The sequence below is a fragment of the Ovis aries genome, chromosome 1 (assembly GCF_016772045.2).
Source record: "Ovis aries strain OAR_USU_Benz2616 breed Rambouillet chromosome 1, ARS-UI_Ramb_v3.0, whole genome shotgun sequence".
Lineage (NCBI taxonomy): Eukaryota > Metazoa > Chordata > Mammalia > Artiodactyla > Bovidae > Ovis > Ovis aries.
Window position 1 is genome coordinate 15,406,497 of NC_056054.1, and position 21,706 is coordinate 15,428,202.

Sequence of the window (21,706 nt, forward strand, 5' to 3'; positions counted from 1 at the left end):
GGGCGATGGCTGCTGCTATTCTTTCTCTTCCTTCTGCCTGGGGTCCTAGGAAATGCCAGGGTGTCCCAGGAAAGAAGGGAGACTCCATTTTTCATGTCAGTCCCACTCATGGTCCTAAGACCAGCACATAGTGGGTTCCCAGTGAATGCAGGCGAAAGAGGGAAGCAGCTGAAGAGGACCTTAGGTTGAATCCAGACCAGCTGGGCCAGGAAGAACAGGGACCAAGAAGGGGGACAGGAAAGGAACTGGTGTGTCCTGAGCACTTTGGCATCAGAGTCTCATTCACAACACCAGCGGAAGGAGGTAGACCATATTTCCCCTCTTCTAGGTGAGGAAAATGAAGCTCAGAGAAACCCAGCAACCTGCTGGGGTTAAGACCCGTTCTGTCTACTTCAAGGCCAATCTCTCTAGGTTCTTTCTGGCACATCTTCACCTGGCTACTGCCAAGAACCCAGCAGTGACCAAGTTCTTGGCAGGCACCCCTGCCTTTGGGTGTTTTACTGGGAGTTTCTGGTGGCGTAGAGGGTTCCTAGAAAAGCTTTCAGTAACAGTCACCACCCACACTGGGCTTGGAGATACCCCGTCACTCCCATCCCCCACCCCCAGATGAGGATGGGAAGCTACTTGGAGAGGTAGAGTGGCTTGTTCAAGGTTGTACAGCGAGGGGGCGGGTAGAGAGAGGTGGGATTGATCACCCCTGCCCCTGGGCGTTGACTCATAGCAGCTGCTGTGGGAAAGCCACTGCCAGTCTTTCAGCCTCAGCTTTCCCAGCCAGGCAATGGGTAGGATTGCTTTGGCATATCTGCCTGGGCCTGGAGCCAGGGGACTGGGAAAAAGCTGAGCACAGCACATCAGTAGGGTGCGTAGTCCTTGCCCCGTTCCAGTGCCAACAGCTCCCATGGGGCATCTCTTCCCATGGGCAGGAGCCTTTCCAGTTCTCAGAGGAGTCATGCCAGGCTCTGATGTGGCTCAAATCCCCAGCACCCAGCACAGGCAGGGAGACCAACTGTCCTGGTTTGCCCAGTATTATCTCAGTTTAGCACTCTGAGTTCTGCAGCCCAGGTACCCCTCAGCCCTGGGCAAGCAGCACAGTTGATCACTCTAGCGGTGGCACCAAGGTGGCAGCTGGCACTCAAGAAGTGTTCTAAGCGAATGAACACAGTCAATGGACTCAAGAACAACACTTGAGCAGCAGTGCTGGAAGGGAGGCAGAATGGAGACTGCTGTGCCCATTTTATAGATAAGGAAATGAGGCTTAGAGAGTTTAAATGTTCAGGTTGCTTGTATCTATCTCATGCCCTTTCCTCAGCATCAAACTCCCTCTAAACTGTCCCCTGAGTATTTTGTGCTGGTCCATGGGGTGGGAGGCAGCTGGGCATCGAGACTTTGCCCATCCTACGCTTGAGGCTGGCAGGGGCAGGGGGAGAAGGAAGATCGCTCTATTTCAGCTCCACAGGATTTGGGAGCTCCCCATTGGGTTTGGTGGGTTCAAACCTCGCTTCAGCCATGTCAGCCACTTCAGTGGTGTGGCCTTGAGCAAGTCACTCTCTGAGCTTCGGTTTCCTCATCTGAACATAGGGATGAAATACTTACACCTGTGGGATTCTGAGCTACCAGTGCAGGGGGCCTGGGTTTGACCCCTGGTCAGGGAACTGAGATCCCACATGCCACAACTAAGAGTTTGCATGATGCAATCAATATTCAAAAAAATACATATGAATATTCAGTGTCTGAGGTTGCTGCAAGGATTAAATGAGATAAGGCACAAAAAGCACTCAGCACAGGGCCAAACGTCTGACACTCCTATTACTGTGTGACCTCTGCAAATCCCAGCATCTCTGGGCCTCTGTCTCGTGTGTCTGTAAAATGGAGCTTCACCCCATTCTGGGTGTTTGTGAGGACTAAGTGAGCTGATGCGAATTGAGATGGTGAAGAACAGAATGAATTTTTAGTAACCGAGCCCTCTCTTTCCTCCCCATGCCCATGCTAGCCTTAGAACCATCCTGTGAGACACACTTTAAGCGAGTGAAGTGAAAGTCGTGTCTGACTCTTTGCGACCCCATGGACTGTCCATGAATTCTCTAGGCCAGAATACTGGAGTGGGTAGCCTTTCCCTTCTCCAGGGGATCTTCCCAACCCAGGAATTGAACCCAGGTCCCCCGCATTGCAGGCGGATTCTTTATTATTCTCGTTTTACCGAAAAGGCAGCCACAGACGCCGCGAACGTCTGCTTGGTAAGTGAACTAATGAGTGGGGAGTGGGTGAGTGAATGAATGAATGGGTACAGGGCGCGTGGGAACCCGCAGGAGAGCTTGGCCCCTCGGCTTTCCCAGCCAATCGGGGCCCCCTCGCCCCGCCACTCCCCGTCCAGGTGTTGGGATGCGGATCACTGGGCGGGGGGCGCTTGGAGAGCGCACTTGAAAGGAGCCGCGCGAGCTCGCCCAGCGCCGCCCAGTAATTAGCCGCGCTAGAGCGGCGAGCCGGCCAGGCTTATCGGTCATCACTGCCTCCCAGGCGGGCGGGCGGACGGGCTCCCCACGCCGCAGCCGCCGCCCCGGGCGGAGGGCACGGCGGTTCCCACGCTCCGGCCTGGGCCGGGGGCGTTCTTGGGATGGCGTGGCCGCGCTCTCCACCGCCGCGGAGGCCAGGCTGTAATTAGGGTAATTGCGCGGCTCCCCGCCCGCTGCTGCTTGGGACCCCAGGCCGACAGGGAGGGAGGGCGAGGGGGAGGGGGGGCGCCCCAGCCCCTGGTGTGGCTCATTCCTCCAGACGAGTGACTCAGCACTCGTGGGCTGCCCGGGCCGAGAAGGGGCTCCTGGAGTCGGCTTTGCGGGAAAAGGAGGGAGGGGAAGAGCACTAGACGTGAAGAGCACCTACTGGTTGCGGGTGGTGGGCTAGGCGGTTCCGTTCCTGCCCACCTGTCAGGAGCCATTGAGGACATCTGGGCTGCCGGTGGTATCCGGCCCGGAGAAGATGCTCAGAATACAGCGTAGTTGGAGTAGGAAATGGCAACCCACTCCAGTATTGTTGCCTGGGAAAGTCTATGGACAGAGGAGGCTGTACCTCATGGGTACAGCCCATGGGGTCGCAGAGTCGACACAACTGAGCAGCTGAGCACAAACAAGGGCCCACCTTAATCCAGACTGAGCTCATCTCAAAATCCACAGTCACATGTACAAAGATTGTTTTTCCAAATCAGGTCTTTTTTGTAGGTTCTGGAGGTTACAACTTGGGCATACCTTTGGGGCTGCTATTAAACCTGCTGCAGTCTGGTAAGAAAAAAAAAAAAGAATACAGAGTAGTATCCTAACCTGCTCAGCAGTTTAACAGTTAGGCACTCGGGGACCAAGAAGGGTTAAGTGACTGCCCAATATTGCTCAGTCAGTGGATTCATGCTTCAGGGAACAGGAAAATGAAGACCTCATGCCCAGCAAATGGTTTTGCTTCCTCCAGTACTGCGACTGTTCCTTATGACCAATCTAGACAGCATATTGACTGCGCCAAAGCCTTTGACTGTGTGGATCACAATAAACTGTGGGAAACTCTGAGAGAGATGAGAATACCAGACCCCCTAACCTGCCTCTTGAGAAACCTGTATGCAGGTCAGGAAGCAACAGTTAGAACTGGACATGGAACAACAGACTGGTTCTAAATAGGAAAAGGAGTACGTCAAGGCTGTATATTGTCACCCTGCTTATTTAACTTCTATGCAGAGTACATCATGGGAAACGCCAGGCTGGAAGAAGCACAAGCTGGAATCAAGATTGCCGGGAGAAATATCAATAACCTCAGATATGCAGATGACACCACCCTTATGGCAGAAAGTGAAGAGGAACTAAAAAGCCTCTTGATGAAAGTGAAAGAGGAGAGCGAAAAAGTTGGTTTAAAGCTCAACATTCAGAAAACGAGGATCATGGCATCTGGTCCCATCACTTCATGGGAAATAGACCAGGAAACAGGGGAAACAGTGTCAGACTTTGTTTTTTTTGGGCTCCAAAATCACCGCAGATGATGACTGCAGCCATGAAATTAAAAGACGCTTACTCCTTGGAAGGAAAGTTATGACTAACCTAGATAGCATATTGAAAAGCAGAGACATTACATTGCCACCAAAGGTCCATCTGGTCAAGGCTATGGTTTTTCCAGTGGTCATGGATGGATGTGAGAGTTGGACTGTGAAGAAAGCTGAGCGCTGAAGAATTGATGCTTTTGAACTGTGGTGATGGAGAAGACTCTTGAGAGTCCCTCGGACTGCAAGGAGGTCTAACCAATCCATCCTAAAGGAAATCAGTTCTGAATATTCACTGGAAGGACTGATGCTGAAGCTGAAACTCCAATACTTTGGCCGCCTGATGCAAAGAACTGACTCATTTGAAAAGACCCTGATGCTGGGAAAGATTAAAGGCAGAAGGAGAAGGGGACGACAGAGGATGAGATGGTTGGATGGCATCCCTGACTCAATGGACATGTGTTTGAGTAAACTCCAGGAGTTGGCGATGGACAGCGAGGCCTGGTGTGCTGCAGTCCATGGGGTCGCAAAGGGTCACAACTGAGCGATTGAACTGAACTGAACTGAACTGAACTGAATCTCAACCCTGAAATTATCCTTGAGTTTTAGGTTCTTGGCAGGCCTGATCATAACCAGTTCCTTACCACTAATACAAATCACAGGGAACCCTTCTGGAAAAACAGTTAAAAAGAAATAATCTGATTTCAAACTCACTCTCTAATCCTAAACCCAACCCAAACCTTGGCCCTGACCATGCCTTCAACCTTCTCTCCCAGTTAACCCCCGTCAAGCCTCCAATCCCCTTCCCCAGGTACCGTACCGCTGGAAGAGCTGCTGAACGTCTCCAGCAGCTGCATCAAGCCTTGGGGCCTTTGCACAGGCTGCGGCCTCAGGAGGGGATGTCCTTTCCCCAGGGCCACAGGGTAGACTTTTCTCCCCTTTTAAGGTTCACTGCAAGTACTTTGAGTGTCACCTTGTCCCCTGTCCAGGTTCTTCATGGTCTCTGAGCTCTTAGAGGGTAGGATCAGTGTCTGCTGGGAGTAGAAGTTGAAAGGTATTGTTGTTGTTCAGTCACTAAGTTGTATCTGACTCTGCAACCCATGGACTGCAGCATGCCAGGCTTCCCTGTCCTTCACTATCTCCTGGAGTTTGCTCAGATTTATGTCCATTGCATTGGTGATGATATTTAACCATCTCATCCTCTGCTGCCCTCTTCTCCTTTTCCCTTCTATCTTTCCCAGCTTTTCCAATAAGTCAGTTCTCTTCAAGGGTCTTTTCTGATGAGTCAGCTCTTTGCATCAAGTGGCCAAAGTGCTGGAGCAGAGAATGGCAAACCACTTCAGTGTTCTTGCTACGAGAACCGCATGAAGAGTATGATAAGAAATTGAAAGTAGAACCAATTAATTGCTTGTGAATGAGTGACTGAATGGACGAATGAGAGAATGAGGGAGTAAATGAGTAAATGGATGAATGAATGTTATTGAATAAACAAGTGAAGCTTGTTTCTGAGCTTAAATCCTTCACACTCTCCCTAGCCCTGGGTCCCTCCCCAAGTAGGGAACAATTGAAAGGACCCTGTCCCCCCGCTCCCCGGGGTACCCTGAGATTGTTAATTCTGTGTGTCTGTGACGTGTGTGTATGCATTTGAGCCTAGGACTTTGAATCAGAAAAGCCTGGAGGCCCTTCCTGGCCACAGTGTTTTCCAGCTGAGTGACTTGCAAAAGGAACTGCTTTCCTCTGGGTCTCTGTCTGGTGATCTAAAACGTAGTAACAATAACAAACAACGCACTGGTTCCAGATTGGGAAAGGACTATGTCAAGCCTATATATTGTCGCCCTGCTCATTTAACTTACATGTGGAATATATCACACTAAATGCTAGGCTGGATGAAGCACAAGATGGAATCAAGATTTCTGGCAGAAATATCAATAACCTCAGATATGCAGATGAAACACCACCCTTATGGCAGAAAAAGAAGAGGAACCAAAGAGCCTCTTAATGAAAGTGAAAGAGGAGAGTGAAAAAGCTGGCTTAAAACTCAACATTTAAAAAACGAAGATCATGGCATCCGGTCCCATCACTTCATGGCAAATAGATGGGGAAAAAGTGGAAACAATGAGATTTTGAGCTCCAAAATCACTGCAGGTGGTGACTGCAGCCATGAAATTAAAAGACACTTGGTCCTTGGAAGAAAAGCTATGGCAAACTTAGACAGCATATAAAAAAACAGAGACATTACTTTGCCGACAAAGGTCCGTATAGTTAAAGCTATGGTTTTTCCAGTAATCATGTATGGATGTGAGAAAGCTGAGCACCGAAGAATTGATGCTTTTGAACTGTGGTATTGGAGAGGACTCTTGAGAGTCCCTTGGACTGCAAGGAAATCAAACCAGTCCATCCTAAAGGAGATCAACCCTAAATACTTATTGAAAAGACTGATGCTGTAGGTGAAGCTCCAATTCTCTGGCCAACTGATGCAAAGAGCCAACTCATTGGAAAAGACCCTGATGCTGGGAAAGGTTGAAAGCAGGAGGAGAAGGGTACAACAGAGAATGAGATGGTTGGATGGCATCACTGACCTGGTAGATATGAGTTTGAGGAAGCTCCAGGAATTGGTGATGGACAGGAAAGCCTGGCTTGCTGCTGTCCATGGGGTCACAAAGAGTTGGACATGACTGAGTGACTGAACTGAGCTGAACTGAGCAATAATAAAATCCATCATGGAAAATTGTCCTCCTTCAAGCCCCTTGCCTGTAGCTCAGGCTGGTAGTTCAGTGTTCCAGGAATGCGAATGGAAGGAATAGGGCAGGTGTGTGGTGTGTGCGCACACATGTAGAAAGAACAGTCTTTCTTAAGGGCAAGGAACACCAGTGAGAGCAGAAAGCAGGGCTACAAGGAAGGGAGGCAGCCCCCTGGGTGGGGAGAGAGGCTTTGTAGAGGCTGTGAGAACGGGTCAGAGGCTGTTGCTGAACAAGTCATGGCAGAGGCGGCTGCATGTTCAAAGACACCAAGCTGTGAACAAAGGGTTCCCTATTATTGCTGGAGGACAAAGTGGGAGGTGGGGGGTGGTGGCAGAAATTGGGGCTGGTGAAGGTGGCAGTGTCTGGGTAAGGAAAGGCCTTGAGGAACTTGGGACTGTTGCACTTTTTCTCGTAGGCTGTAGGGAGACATGGCAGCTTTGGGCAGGGAGGGATGGTCGGATCCAGGCTTTAGAAAGATCACTCTGATCAGCAGTGTGGAGGATGCATGGAGGTAGCCCAGCTGGGAAGCTAGTAGGGCAGTACAAGTGACATCAAGTGATGTCTGTGATTTGCCAGGCTTTACTGAGTACCTACTACATGCCAGATGCTGTTCTAAATGCTTGTGTGTTTTACCTCATTTCATCCTCATAGCACCCATACAAAGTAGGTGCTCTCGTGACCTTCTAGAAATACCACCTCTATATGGAAGTCTCCCACGTGTCTGTCTCCAGTCTGCAAATCCCCTCTGTTGGATCTATATGTCCAACAGCCCATTAGCTTCTCTATGGATGTCTAATAGGAGTCTTAACTTCCACGTGTCAAAAAAGGGTCTTCCCAAATCTGCTCCTGTCTCTGTCTTTCCCATCTTGCATGTGTGCCAAGTTGCAAATCATGTCCGACTCTTTGAGACCCCATGGATTGTAGCTCGCCAGGTTCCTCAGTCCATGGGATTCTCCAGGCAAGAATACTGGAGTGGGTTGCCATGCCATCCTCCAGGGGGTCTTCTCAACCCAGGGACTGAACCTGCATCTCTTTTGTCTCTTGCAATGGCAGGCTTCCCACCAGCACCATCTGGGAAGCCCCCTCCCCATCTTAGTTAGTTAGGTTGTGTCCGACTCTTTGTGACCCTATGAACCACAGCATGCCAGGCCTCCCTGTCTATCACCAACTCCCAGAGCTTACCCAAATTCATGTCCATTGAGTCGGTTATGCCATCCAACCTTCTTATCCTCTGTCATCCCCTTCTCCTCCTGCCCTCAATCCCTCCCAGCATCAGGGTCTTTTCAAATGAGTCAATTCTTCACATCAGGTGGCCAAAATATTGGAGTTTCAGCTTCAACATCAGTCCTTCCAATGAACACCCAGGACTGATCTCCTTTAGGATGGACTGGTTGGATCTCCTTGCAGTCCAAGGGACTCTCAAGAGTCTTCTCCAACACCACAGTTCAAAAGCATCAATTCTTCAACATGACTACTGGAAAAACCATAGCTTTGACTAGACGGACCTTAGTAAATGGCGATTTCAGGCTTTCAATTGTTCAGGCTAAAAGCTATGGAGTCTACCTATCTATCCCTGACCCCAACCTGACTCACACCCCTGGACCCCTTCCTCTCCCTCCTCACATCCCATCTAGCTGCCAGTCTTGTCGAGCACATATCTTCAGTCTGATGACTTCTCACTTCTCTTCTGCTGCCCACTGGACTGGGTCCCACTCTTCCTTGCTTGGGTTACAGTAATGGCCTCATTTCTTTATTTCTTTTTATTTTTTTAAAGTAATGTGTTTTAGGGGATTGATTTGTTTGTTTTGGCCACAAGGCATATGAGATCTTGGTTCTCTGACCAGGTATCCAACCTATGACCCCTGCAGTGGAAGCATGGAGTCTTAACCACTGGACCACTAGGGAAGTCCAGTGGTCCCATTTCTGAACAGTCTCCTTGCCTCTGGCCTTGCTTGGGGCTAACCCCTGCACACAGCAGCCAATGTGACCTTAAAACACAAAATCACATCAGGTCCCTCTTCTGCTAAAATCTGCCCCCATCTCCTTAGCATCAAAGTCAAGGTCCTGATAAGAGAAGCTGGATCCCTCCTGACCGCATTCCTCTCTCCCAGCTCCTTATCAGACATATTCCTTTTGCTCCTCTCTCACTCTCTTTGGCCACACTGACATCTTTGTCAAACCCTCAACTCTCCAAACCCTCGTTTGCCTCAGCATTCTGGTACTTGTCCTTCCCTCAACCCAAATGCCATTTCCCCAGCTCTTCAGGTGGTTTGTGCCTTCAAATTTCAGCTCAAATGTCACCTTGTTAATGGGACCTTTGTTAGCCACCCTATCTATCAAAATGAACCCTCCTCCTTCCTGCTCCACCCAGGCGCTGTTATCCCCACCATAGTGAAATTCTATGAGGACAGGGAATTTTGTTTAGTTCACTGCCATGTCTCCAGTGCCTGGAATATTGTAGGTGCTCAATAAGCTGTTTCTGAGATTGAATGTGGAATCCTCGTTTTACAGATGAGTAAAGGGAGGCACAAAGAGATTAAGTAACTTGCCCAAGATCCTGCAGTAGTAAGCGGTTGGCTGGATTGATGGGACCAGAATATGGGCCGTGACCACAGCGAGGATGGAGAGAAGAGGTGAGTGAAAATGAGGACCCTCCCCATGGGCTCAGGTGGTGGTCCAGAGTCCGTGGGCTGACTGCTGCACCAGAGGGTGAACTTGATACTGTGGGCCTAGGCCTCTTGGGGTTGACATGAAGATTAAATCAGTCTGGAATTGGAAATGCATGGCATATGCAGTTAAAGAAAGATTTTTGAACAGCTATCCCATGAATTTTTAATTCCCAGGCATTTTCCTGTCCTTCCTCACCCTTAACACCGAGGGATCTATTGCTCCTAGGGGAGGGAGATTCAGTAGGTGATGGTCCTCAGCACTGACTTTCTAAATGGATATTTTCGAAGAGTAGAACAAGCATAACAGTTTCAGAATCCACAGTTTCAGTGTAAAGACATATGCCCTTGGGAAGATGAAGAGTTTTCCTAAATTGCCCTCTTACCCTCAACTTCCTTTTTACAGGTCAAGACCTGGAACCTGGCCAACTTAGAGCGTGGACTTTTCACTGTGAGCTCTCAGGGAAGGTATGAGGTGGGGCAGTGACTCCTGATTTTGACTATGCATCAGAACCCCCTGGCGGGCTTGTTCCAACCTAGGTAGACCCATGCTGTGTGGTCCCACCCCAGAGTTTGTGATTCAATAGCTCCTGGTAGAGCCTGAGATTTTGCATTTCTAACAAGCTCCCAGGTAAAGTGCACCACGCTTTGAGCAGGCCTGATGAAGAGGATGAATCTGGAGCCTCACAGGGCAGCCTTGGAGCCCATCTGCTCCAGGATGGAGGTATGGAGAGGCAACACAGTGTTCCTCGAACTCCAGGAGATGAGGATGTAGAAATACCCAGGGAGACTGTGGACCAGAGAGAGCCACGGTCAGAAAAGCAGGAGCTGTGGCCAGGAGCAGTCGTGGGTAGTGGATATCAGGGGACCAGCCCAGAGGACAGGTGAAGCATAGACATTTGCCATAGCTGGAACCGCCCTGAGGTTATCCAAGCCCTCCCCTCCCAGAGAAGGGAAGGAGGGCAGTGAAAAATGGAGCATGCTTGCGTAGTCGTGTCTGACTCTTTGTGACCCCATGGACTGTAGCCCACCAGGCTTCTCTGTCCATGAAGTTCTCCAGGCAAGAATACTGGAGTGGATTGCCATGCCCTCATTTACCCCAAAGAAGCCCAGTGGACCTAGAGTGGTACCATCTAGAATTTCTTTCCAAACATTGTTGATTAATTCCTCTGCTCCTATGACTGCTCAGGGAAGCAGCCCCATGGCTGCAAAGTGGTGGTAAGAACCCAGGCTTTGGAGTCATTTACTTGTTTTGCAACCCTGGGCAGAGGACACCCTCTCCAGACGTCATTCTCCTCTAATGCAAGTTGAAGGTGAAGCTCAGAGAATTGAGAGCTTTAGAGGAGACTGTTCCTGCAGTAGCGCACCCAGCCAGTGTCTGACACACAGTACACATTCAATTAAACAAGCGGTATCTATTGTTATTATGACTTCTAAAAATTCTTTCCCTTGAATTTTTCCTTCTCTTTTCCTCCTTCCTCAAATGCTTACTGGCACCTACTATGCTTCTGATGCAGATTTGTGTCCTACAAAGGAGAGCAGACAGGTCAACTGGTGATTACAGACTGTGGGTTGGGTGCTGTGTTGGGTGAGCCCAGGGCTTTGGGCAATCAGAGGCGGCTTCTTGATGGACAGGTCAGTTCAGTTTAGTTCAGTTGTTCAGTCATGTCTGACTCTTTGCGACCCCATGGACTGCAGCATGCCAGACTTCCCCATCCATCACCAACTCCTGGAGCTTGCTCAAACTCATGTCCATTGTGTCAGTGATGCCATTCAACTATTTCATTCTCTGTCGTCATCTTCTCCTTCTGCTTGCAATCTTTCCCAGCACCAGGATCTTTTGCAATGAATCAGGTGGCCAAAGTATTGGCATTTCACCTTCAGCATCAGTCCTTCCAATGAATAATCAGGACTGATTTCCTTTAGGGTTGACTGGTTTGATCTCCGAGCAGTCCAAGGGACTCTCAAGAGTCTTCTCCAACACCACAGTTTAAAAGCATCAAATTTTCAGCTCTTAGCTTTCTTTACAGTCCAGCCCTCAAATCCATAAATGACTACTGGAAAAGCCATAGCTTTGACTAGATGGACCTTTTTTGGCAAAGTAATATCTCTGCTTTTTAATACGTTGTCTAGGTTTGTCATAGCTTTTCTTCCAAGGAGCAAGTGTCTTTGAATTTCATGGCTGCAGTCACCATCTGCAGTGATTTTGGAGCCCAAGAAAATAAAGTCTCTCACTGTTTCCATTTTTTCACCATCTATTTGCCATGGAATGATGGGACTGGATGCTATGATCTTAGTTTTATGAATGTTGAGTTTTAAGCCAACTTTTTCACTCTCCTCTTTCACTTTCATCAAGAGGCTCTTTAGTTCTTCTTCACTTTCTGCCACAAAGGTGGTGTCATCTGCTTATCTGAGGTTATTTATATTTCTCCTGGCAGTCTTGATTCCAGTGATTCATCCAGCCTGGCATTTTGCATGATGTACTCTGCAAATAAGCTAAATAAGCAGGGTGACAATATACAGTCCTGACATACTCCTTTTCCAATTTGGAAGCAGTGTGTTGTCCCATGTCCGGTTCTAACTGTTGCTTCCTGACCTGCATACAGATTTCTCAGGAGGCAGGTAAGGTGGTCTGGTATTCCCATCTCTTTCAGAATTTTCCACAGTTTGTTGTTTGATTCAAACAGTCAAAGGCTTTAGCATAGTCAATGAAGCAGAAGCAGATGCTTTTCTGGAATTCTCTTGCTTTTTCTACAATCCAGGAGATGTTGGCAATTTGATCTCTGATTCCTCTCCCTTTTCTAAATCCAGCTTGAACATCTAGAAGTTCATGGTCCATATACTGTTGAAGCCTGACATGGAGAATTTTGAGCATTACTTTGCTAGCATGTGAGATGGGTGCAATTGTGTGGTAGCTTGAACATTTTTTGGCATTGCTCTTCTTTGGGATTGGAATGAAAACTGACCTTTTCCAGCCCTGTAACCACTAATGAGTTCTCCAATTTTGCTGGCATATTGGGTGTAGCACTTTAACAGCATAATCTTTTAGGATTTGAAATAGCTCAGCTGGAATTCCATCACCTCCACTAGCTTTGTTTGTAGTGATGTTTCCTAAGACCCACTTGACTTCACACTCCAGGGTGTCTGGCTCTAGGTGAGTGATTACACCCTCATGGTTATCTGGGTCATGAAGATCTTCTTTGGATAGTTCTTCTGTGTATTCTTGCCACCTCTTCTTAATATCTTCTGTTTCTATTAGCTCTATAACGTTTCTATCTTTTATTGAGCCCACCTCTGCATGAAAATTTCCTTTGGTATCTCTAATTTTCTTGAAGAGATCTCCAGTCTTTCCCATCCTATTGTTTTCCTCTATTTCTTTGCACTGTTCAGTTAGGAAGTCTTTCTTATCTCTCTCCTTGCTATTCTTTGGAACTCTGCATTCAAATGGGTATATCTTTTCTTCTCTCCTTTGCCTTTCACTTCTCTTCTTTTCTCAGCTATTTGTAAGGCCTCCTCAGACAACCATTTTGCTTTTTTGCGTTTCTTTTTCTTGGGTATGGTTTTGATCACTGCCTCCTGTACAATGTCACAAACCTTCATCCAGAGTTCTTTAGGCACTCTATCAGATCTAATCCCTTGAATCTACTTGTCACTTCCACTGTATAATCATAAGGGATTATATAGCCAAAGACAGACAGGACAGCCAAAAATGGACAGTGCAGTCAAAGATGGACAGGAGGAGGTGTTTATTTTTATTTAGCTGGCTTTGTAGAAATTGGTAACAAATCCAAATGTTTTTAGAGAATAATAACATTTGGGAAAGAAAGAGTAAAAATTATAGAATTTCTCCCTTAGTCAAGGTTCTGAAATATAATTCCAGTAAGCATCCATTTATAATGGGAAGCTGGAGAGCATGGTGGACTTTGCAATCAGACTGAGTCTGAATCCAGATTCTGTGAAGTTTAGCAAAGTTTGTGTCCTTGGGCTAGGTACTTAATCTCTCTGAGCCTCAGTTTTCCGTATCTATAAAATGTGACTAAAGACACCTTCTTGATATATGGATTTGTCATAAGAATTAAAGGAAGAAGAAGGCAGAACATTACCCTCAAGGTGACTCTTCTCTTGCTGTAATGTCATTGCCCATTAACATCAAGGAACTCTCAAATTTCCCTTCCCAAGTCCCTGGACCCGGGAAAGGAATATCCTAGGTTAGGGAGAGCGGTTTCACCCTGGGAGTGACTTCTGGGTTTTACATCATGGTTCTGTGAGTTTTATTGCTTTCTGGGCATCACAGGGCCATTTGGAAGAATTGATGAGAAAAGGCACGGAGAGCCTGGGTGGAGGGCCTGGTGCTTAGTGAGTCCTTGAAAATGTCAGCTCATAAAAAGCAAACGTGCCTTTGTGTGATTCCCAGCAGCGTGTGGTGGAAATGATGCTGCGTGATCTCTGAGCCAAGGTCAGGAGCAGCCTTGCAGCTTCTTCTTGGTGTCCTGGATCTTTGGCTCCTGCTGGATGTGGAACCCAAGTCCGATTCACCAGATTTAATTTATAAAAGCTTTTTAAGGGCTCAGTAATTTGGCAGACCTAAGAGAGGGGATTTGTGCTCTGGGGAAATTCCTCTGACGGATGTGGGCTTCCCTGGTAGAAGGTCTCCAATGGTCCGGCACCACTGGGACAGCCCCCACCCCCACCCCACTATAGCTGACCTCTGGGAACTGCAGCCTTTCCAGAATCCCAGATTCCAAATTCTGGAAGGATTCTTAGGGCTTTCATTCGCGAAACCTTGACTTTCCCAGGCTGTGCTACACAGGCAGATCTCGAGTCCTCCCTGACCCTCGGATCCCTCAGTGGTAAAACGTGGGGACCAGTCCTTGCCGTCTTTTCCCCACCACCATCTTGGCTCTTCTCTCTCCTCCCTCATTCCACTACCTTGCCCCCTCCTCCCATCTTCTCCGGATTGATAGATCGTGGCTCCTGCCAGTGGGAGTTTGGTGGGGGTTATTTGCTGAGCATTCCCAGGGCTGTGTGCAAGTGATGAGCTTGCCTACCATTGGCTTGACGCCTGTACCTGGGCTGACTCTGAAGCACTTTCACTTGTATTATGAGTTCAAGCCACTTCTCTGCTAATTCCTTCTGCTCTGGTCCATCCCGTGCTTCTCTGTTCTAGTCCATCCAGTTTCCTTATGTGTAGGATAACATAAGGATTGTAAGTGTACCTACACAGAGGTATGGAGAAGGCAATGGCACCCCACTCCAGTACTCTTGCCTGGAGAATTCCAGGGATGGGGGAGCCTGGTGGGCTGCCGTCTCTGGGGTCGCAGAGTCGGACATGACTGAAGCGACTCAGCAGCAGCAGCAGCAGCAGCACACAGAGGTATGTGCTCTGTGCTGGGCTGTTGCTTCAGTTGTGTCCGACTCTGCCACCCCGTGGACCGTAGCCTGCCAAGCTCCTCTGTCCATGGGGATTCTCCAGGCAAGAATACTGGGGAGGGTTGACATTCCCTCCTCCAGGGGATCTTCCCAACCCAGGGATCGAACTTGTATCTCTAACGCCTCCTGTATTGGCAATCGAGCTCTTTATTACTAGTGCCACCTGGGAAGCCCAGAGGTATAAGAGGTCCAAATGAAGTGTAAGGGGTCTAAAGGGCTTAGAACATGGTGGGTGCCATGTAAGTGATGGTTGTCAAGCGAATTCTGGCCTGTTCTGTGTAGTAAGCTCTGTGAAATTCTGAGTTACCTTGGTAAAAATCAAATCCCTGTACTCAATTTCTAAAATTAGATCAACCACAGACTGAAAGCTCCTTGAATTCAAGGGAGGCCTGGGGTCCTCGAGCTAGGACCCTGCAGTAACATCTCAAGCACCTGCTCTGCGTCTTCTTTCTAGCTATTCCAGAGGGAACTGGGACAATTAACCAGGATGAATGTTCTGAGGGAAAAGGAAAAAATCTAGACCTTTGGGATAGCTTAACCCTGAACTTAGCACGAGTCCTTGGAGACACAGTGCCACTTTGGTCCACAAGTCAGTATGAGCGAGCCTGATGTCACCACTCCACAGGACACTGTGCTGGTCCAACACCTTGATGACACGGTGTGGATAAGACTTAGTGAGCAGGAAGTGGCAGATACCTGAAATTCCCTAGTAAGTTACAGGCATGTTGCAGGTAGGAGGTCAATGTCACAAACGTTCAGGGACTGTTATCTTGCGATGTTTCTGTCATGTTCACTCTACCAGGGTGAAAAGCAAGTTTCTGCACTGTAACCCTACCACTAAAAAATGAGCATGGCACTGGTAGGCCTGTAGAATTTGGAGGCACAGCGCTCCATATTTGGGTATGTATTCCTACCCACTGACAAAGTTATCCACAAGGTTTCTGCTTGGAGTGGGATCCAGAGGAAGAGAAGATTCCAGGTGGTGTGTGCTACAGTGCAGGCAGGTTGACCAGCTGGACCTTCTGATCCAGTGGACACAATGGCGCTCGGCGAGGTGGGTGTATTAGGATGTTGCGTGGAAACTGGCAAGAGCTGGATAGAAGCACATAGGGCAAACCCTTGGTTGTTGTGCTGTTTCTTGAAAAACAGCTTTATTGAGGTGCTGTATCTACATGTAATAAACTGCATATTTTTAATGTGTGGAATTTTATGTTGGATACATCTATATGCCTGTGAAACCATCACCATAATCCAGATATTAAACAAACATATTTATCACCCCTCCAAGGCTTCTCCTGCCCTTCTATAATCTCTCCCTCCAGCTTTTTCCCTGTCTCCAGGAAACCACCAATCTGTTTTCCATTTTTGAGACTTTCCTATGAATTGAATCATGCGAGAAGTAAGTGTTCTTTAAGTCTGGTTTCTTTCACTTAGCATCATTGTATTGAGGCTTATCCATCTTACTGCATCTAGTAGGAGTCACTCTTTTTTTAAATTGCTGAATAGAATCCTTTGTGTGAATATACTGCAGTTTACCCACTCCTCTGTTGGTGGACAGTTAGGTTCCCAGCATTTGGCTGTAACAAATAAAGTTGCCAAGAACATTCGTGTACAGGTCCTTCTGTGGACACCATGCTTTCACTCCTCTCGGTATATTTCTAGAACTGGAATGATCATGTCATATGGTAGGTGCATGTTTAAGTTTTTAAAGAAACTATCAAGCTGTTTTCCAAGGGGGAGTGTACCATTTTGCCTTCCCACCAGCACCATCTGAGAGCTGCATTTCATCTACATCCTCGCCAACACTTGCTATGCTTAGTCTTTTTAACTTTAATCATTGCAATAAACATGTAGTAGCATCTCACTGAGGCTTTAGTTTGCATTTCCCTAGTGACGCTGAACGTCTTTAATGCACTTATTGGCCGTTCGTTTATCTTCTTTAGGGAAGTATCTGTTGAAATATTTTGCCTACTTTTTTAGTTACTCATTTTCATTTTTTTTTTTTTTGGCTGTGGCTTGTAGCTTGAGTGATTCTTGTTCGCCAACCAGGTACTGAACAGTGAAAGTGTTGAGTCCTAACCACTGGACCACCAGGGAACTCCCAGAGTTGCTTGTTTTCTAATTATTGAGTTTTGAGAGTTCTTTACATATTCTGAATACAGTCCTTTGTCAGATGTATCATTTGCAAATATTTTCTCCTAGTCTGTAGATAGTCTTTTTATTCTCTTAAAAATGTCTTTTAAAGAGCAGATGTTTTGAATTTTTATGAAGTTCAATTTATCAGTTTTTTTTACTCTTATGGATCATGCTTTTCAGGGTTACAAAAAGTTGGATACGGCTTAGCGACTAAAAACAACACATGAAGCTTGCCAAGAACTGAAACTCCTTTGTTTTACAAGCGATCCTGCTAAGCCAGGTCCTGTCAAACCCGCAGTGCTGACCAGTGTGAACTTTAGAGTACATAATTTCTGATTAGCAATTGTGTGTCAAGCTTCATGCTAAGTACTTTACATAATAAATTACTCTTATGGCCACCACACACTGAATACTCTTACTAAGTACCAGATATTGTGATAAACTGTTTTTTTAACGCAACGGGAATTTATTAGCTCATGTAACTCAAATGTCTGGGAATTGAAAGATCTAAGGCACAGTCTGATCAGGCCTCATAAACCAAGCATTTGGCGTGCTTCAAGCTTACAACAGCCACTTAAAACAGGCTTTATTAGGCCCACTTTATTGTTGAAGATGTTGAGGTTTTTAGAAGTGACATCACTTTTCCAAAGTCATTAGCTAGTAGGTGGCAACACCAGGAGGAGTGATTCCAGAAGCAAGACTTAGAGAGATTAAATAAGTTGCCCAAGATCATACAGGTTGTAAGTGATGGTTAAGTAGGGATGAGGGCCTAGGTCTCCAAAGCTGGGCTATTCCTCTTATGTTCCTTTTTTTTAATTAAAAAAATTATTTTTAACTGTGCTAGGTCTTCCATGCTGCTTGTAGGCTTTCCCTAGTTTTGGCGAGCGGGGGCTACTATCCAGGTGCAGTCCTTGGGCTTCTCGGTGCAGTGGCTTCTCTCGCTGCGAAGCATGGGCTTTAGGGTGTGCAGGCTTCGTAGCTGTGGTGCTGCGCTTAGTTGCCCCATGACATGTGGGATCTTTCAGGACCAGGGATCAAATCCCTGTCCCCTGCATTGGCAGGCAGATTCTTAACCACTGGATCACCAAGGATGTCCCCCAGGCCCCCACCCCCACATGTTCTTGGGAGAGGAGTCTTGGGCATGAGTAAGTGTGGGGCAAGTCCCTTCAGGCTGTCAGTGATGACCCACAAGTTAGGGACTTTCAAAATCACAAAGCACCAATCCAATGTACTGGGGGGTCATTCCCATCATTGTTATCCCAGCTTGCCAAGTCTAATTTAGGACCATGAAGGACCTGCTTCACCATATCACTGATTGATCTGGGTACACAAAACAAAAGCCCATTCCAGCTAGTTTAAGCAGAAAGTGTAGTTCAATATAAGGAGTCAGGGCAGTCTCTAGACCTCAAGGACAGGCCAGTGACCCAAGGATGTCACTCCTGGGACAAGTGAGGAATCAGGATGGAAGGCCCTCTGGGGGTGCCCGTGTTCCCCACCCCACCTCCGTGCTTCTCTCTGAACCTTGGTTTCCTTCCTCTCTCAAACAAGCAGGTCTCTTTAGCAAGTCTCCTCACATGACCTGTGCTTGACCAACCAGGCTCTCCTCATCCTAAATCCAATCTGACTGGCCTCCAGGGTGTTCCCTCTAAGGTGGGTGCCCATCTCTGGCCGATCAGCTAGTCCAAGAGGGGCTGAACTGCAGAGAACAAAGAAGGGCCCAGGACACCCCTGGGGCAGGGTCACCTAGGGGCGTGTGGGCTGAGCAGGTGCCCCCGAAGGACCCTACTTTCCTCCTGCCCGACCTGGAGAAGGCCAGCTGGGTCATTTTGCTGCCAGTCATTTCTCAGCGTCAGACTTCCTGAAGGCTAGGGACTTCCCTGGTGGTCCAGTGGCTAAGCTGCCGAACACCCAGTGCAGGGGGCCGGGTTAGGTCTTTGGTCAGGGAACTAGATGCCACGTGCCGCGACTAAAGATCTTGCATGCTGCAACTAAAACCTGGCACAACCAAATAATAAATATTAAACAAAACAAAACAAAACTTCTCCAAGGGTTAATTTCCTCCATCTGGGGTTACAGCACCTCTGGAAAGTCCAGTGAAGAGTGTGTAGCTCATGCTCTGGGGGCTGATAAAACCTCCTGGTTGGGGGTGGGGGTTTGCCTGCTAGTTCTTTTAGTCCCTGAAGAGTGGCTTACAAACCAATCCCTAAGGATGTCCTATCTTGCCTCCTGAATCACTGCTCAGCCTTGGAAACTTGACAGATAAACATGTTGCTTTTGACCAGCTCCTTCTCCTCTGATCCTATCTGGGCTCTGGGTTTTCCTTGCCTGAGTGTGACTCTTTGCATCATAGACAGAATGACAGGACTGGAAGGTCATTATGCCCCAGTGCCCTCTACCTCTAGGATGCCAAAACTGGGATGCAGACAAGAGAGATACCTGAGGGTGCACAGGAGGGGATTCTAGGCCATGTGGTCAAACATGTGGTTATTGTTCAGCTCAGTTCAGTCGCTCGGTCGTGTCTGACTCTTTGCGACCCCATGAATCGCAGCACGCCAGGCCTCCCCGTCCATCACCAACTCCCGGAGTTCACTCAGACTCACGTCCATCGAGTCAGTGATGCCATCCAGCCATCTCATCCTCTGTCGTCCCCTTCTCCTCCTGCCCCAATCCCTCCCGGCATCAAAGTCTTTTCCAATGAGTTAGCTCTTCGCATGAGGTGGCCAAAGTACTGGGGTTTCAGCTTTAGCATCATTCCTTCCAAGGAAATCCCAGGGCTGATCCCCTTCAGAATGGACTGGTTGGATCTCCTTGCAGTCCAAGGGACTCTGGTTATTGTAGCTGTATTTAAATGAACTATACTATTGCTTAGGCTGAAGGTGAGTCTATTCAAGTAATATAGTCAAATATAGAAAAGCATGGAGTAAACAGCCTTATGGGTTATAGTGGGTGAGGCCAATTGATTAGTCTGGGAATGAGTGAAGTTTAGCAAATGCAACATTAATGGATGAGTGAACAGACAAATGAATAAATGAGGAGATAATGGGCAAAGTGAAATTTTTAGGTTTCATTCCCTTATAGACTCAGAATTACTTCCTGTTGTTGTTCAGTCGGTAAGTCATGTTCAACTCTTTGCACTTACATGGACTTCAGCACACCAGGCTTCCCTGTCCTTCACTCTCTTCCGGAGTTTGCTCAAACTCATGTCCATTGAGTCAGTGATGACATCTAACCATCTCATCCTCTGTCACCTTCTTCTCCCCCTGCCCTCAATCTTTCCCAGCATCAGGGGCTTTTCCAGTGAGTTGGCGCTTCACATTATAGACTCAGAATTACTTCCTAGACTCGCCTTTCAAGGCAGAGAATCACGCAAGGCTCAGCCTCCATGGACCCTGCATCTGTTACTAGGTGGAACAGAAACTTTACATGCTGTTCCCATTTTCCAGGCCAGAAAATTCTAGCCTCAGACCACTGAGTCTAATTTTTTTTTTTTTTTTTCTGCACCATGTGGCATGTGAGATCTTAGTTTCCTGACCAGGGAATGAATCTTCACCTCCTGTAGTGAAAGCACAGTCTTAACCACTGGATTGCCAGGGAAGTCCCAACTGAGTCTATCTATCTTTTAAGGTGAGTGCCTTGGGGTCTGGTTGCCCAGACTTCTTTGGAGGCTTGTCTTACCGAGGGGTGGGTTTTGAGAGACCAGATGGGGTCTTGGCTCCCCATGGGCATCCTCAAATGCAGTCCCTCTTGGCAAAACCGTGGGCCTAAGCCAGTTCAGTTCAGTTCAGTCACTCAGTCGTGTCTGACTCTTTGCGACCCCATGAAACACAGCATGCCAGGCCTCTCTGTCCATCATCATCTCCCGGAGTTTACTCAGACTCACATCCATCGAGTCCGTGATGCCATCCAACCATCTCATCCTCTGTTGTCCCCTTCTCTTCCTGCTCCCAACCCCTCCCAGAATCAGAGTTTTTTCCAATGAGTCAACTCGTCTCATGAGGTGGCCAAAGTACTGGAGCTTCAGCTTTAGCATCATTCCTTCCAAAGGAATCCCAGGGTTGATCTCCTTCAGAATGGACTGGTTGGATCTCCTTGCAGTCCAAGGGACTCTCAAGAGTCTTCTCCAACACCACAGTTCAAAAGCATCAATTCTTCGGCACTCAGCCTTCTTCACAGTCCAACTCTCACATCCATACATGACCACTGGAAAAACCATAGCCTTGACTAGATGGACCTTAGTCGGTAAAGTAATATCTCTGCTTTTGAATATACTATCTAGGTTGGTCATAACTTTTCTTCCAAGGAGTAAGTGTCTTTTAATTTCATGGCTGCAGTCACCATCTGCAGTGATTTTGGAGCCCCAAAAAATAAAGTCTGACACTGTTTCTACTGTTTCCCCATCTATTTCCCATGAAGTGATGGGACCAGATGCCATGATCTTCGTTTTCTGAATGTTGAGCTTTAAGCCAGCTTTTTCACTCTCCTCTTTCACCTTTATCAAGAGGCTTTTTAGTTCCTCTTCACTTTCTGCCATAAGGGTGGTATCATGTGCATATCTGAGGTTATTGATATTTCTCCCAGCAATCTTGATTCCAGCTTGTGTTTCTTCCAGCCCAGCATTTCTCATGATGTACTCTGCATAGGAGTTAAATAAGCAGGGTGACAATATACAGCCTTGACATACTCCTTTTCCTATTTGGAACCAGTCTGTTGTTCCATGTCCAGTT